We start from the raw sequence: 2,080 nt of genomic DNA, 5'->3' as shown, positions 1-2,080 counted from the left end.
GTTGGCAAGGCTCGTGGGCGCAGTTGTCGTGTTCTTCGTCGGTGTTGTCGCTCTCCTCGGCGTCAAATTCAACAACGTCGCCTAGCTCAGGCGCTTGGCGCTTGGCCTCAAGAGCTGCCCTGGTGCGGCGCAGATGAAACGCTTGCCTGCCGGGTCGCACCATGGATCGGTGGTGAAAAATGGCGACGCGAATAATTTCGTAGCCCGGGGCATACTATCCGGATAAATAGATTTTGCACGGATAGAGTTGGTGTAGCCCGGTGTACCGGCTCTGAAAGTGGACATTTTTGGCCCTCCCCACCTTAAATGGTCCGTCTTCCAGCTTTTATAACTCAGCGACTAGACATGCTACGACGAAGATCAAACTATATTCGTGTTCCTCTGTGTCTTGGCTATCGATATATAGCACGTTTAGCGCACAGAACGGCTTTAAACATCTTTTATAACCCGCACAAAAAGGTCGTGAATCTCTGTCGGGTAAAGTTGCGGGCCACTGTATACCTCCAAGCGGCACCACTCCTTCTCACATGCTATTAATTTATAATATAAACTGAATACATAGTAAATAATGATTAAATATATTAATAACGCGACATGCAGAGCTGTGGACGACTACCCTTTACATGGTGGGACTATAACACACGTGTGCCTGTTAAATCGAAGAAAGAGAAGAAAAGAAGGAGGAAGTTCGATATGACGTGGCGATCTTGTGCAAGCGGTACCCTGCGCGCGGTAATTGTGCATGGCGGGAGCTCATGGCGGGTGCTCCTTTAAACATGCCGTTCCTGGTTTTCATGCTGGTGTTTGTATACCTGTGTGGTACCTTTTAAACGCGCCTATAAACTCTAATTTCTACCAATGAACGAGCGTAAAAGCCTAGTAGCCAATGCGGGTGTTGCACTGCACGAACGCAACACCCGCACTGGTCAGTTTGGCCCGCTCACGCTGGTTTTTTGACCAATTAGAAACGTTCGCGCCGAGTCCAGAGAGCTGGGCATTGAACGAGCGTTTACTCGCGGAGATTATCAACCCAGCAATCTGTGCTTACGCAATGATGCTGCTACTTTTCTTCGATAGTAATGCCTTGTGTGCGACCCGATATGGCGGCTCGTAGAGTCTCTAGTTATCACTACTTATCACTACCCTACAGGAGCTCATAGTTCGCGACGAACTTCTTGAGCATCATGTACTGCCTAGTGTAGGTATTGCTCATGAGGATCGCGAGACCGTAGCTCGCGTTGATGCGTGTGGCAAGGCTGACAGCTACCCGTGGAATCGATCGGAGCACCGACCACTGAAGAAGAACGATGGACCGTCCGTCAAGCCCTATTGGGTCGCGGCTTTCACTGAGCGGCAGTAAAGCAAGCTCACTCGCGCTCCATGTCGCCAAGCACGAGTGTGCAGAAGCGCCAAAACGCTTGCGCGAAGATCGCGATCTGACGGCTTCGAACTTCGTGTTACTGAATTATTTCTTTTAGACCAATGCGGGTGTTGCATTTAGCCAAAAATCAGCCAATGCGGGTGCCCAAAGGCAGTGTTACGACGATTTTAGACCAATGCGCGTGCGGGATTTCGCCCACCACCTAATTGGTAGTCCCCGAGCTGTGTTGGTCGTGACAACTTGGATGTGAGCTTTTTATTCATTAGTTTAGCACTCATGAATATTTCAGAGCGATTGGGGAAGTTTTTTTTTACGCTGCATGGCCGCTGTCCGCGAGGATGTTGTGAGTAAACTATGTCCAACAAAATTCGCTCCTACTTGGCACATAAATAGGCTACAGTCGGGGCTTTGTCAAAATATGATTCTGGTGGTCAATGGGGGCCTATAGCACGAGAAATAATTGCAGAAAAATAGAATAATTGGTGTGAATTGTTTTGGAGCTTGAGGAAGATGTTGTGCGATGGAGAGTAGATAGTATGTAGTGGTTAGTATCGAGGAAAAATAGTTTGTAGAGAGACACGGTGTTAATGGCGAGAGTGTCGAGTTGCATTGGATTGAAGGGAAATAAATGATGGTAGCTCCGTAGGTTGTGGGTAGAAAATGTTGAAAAAAATATTGTGGGGTCGTGTGAGGTTGTAT

The sequence above is a fragment of the Saprolegnia diclina genome (genome assembly GCF_000281045.1).
Source record: "Saprolegnia diclina VS20 unplaced genomic scaffold supercont1.111, whole genome shotgun sequence".
NCBI lineage: Eukaryota > Oomycota > Saprolegniomycetes > Saprolegniales > Saprolegniaceae > Saprolegnia > Saprolegnia diclina.
This window is presented reverse-complemented; position numbering follows the sequence as displayed.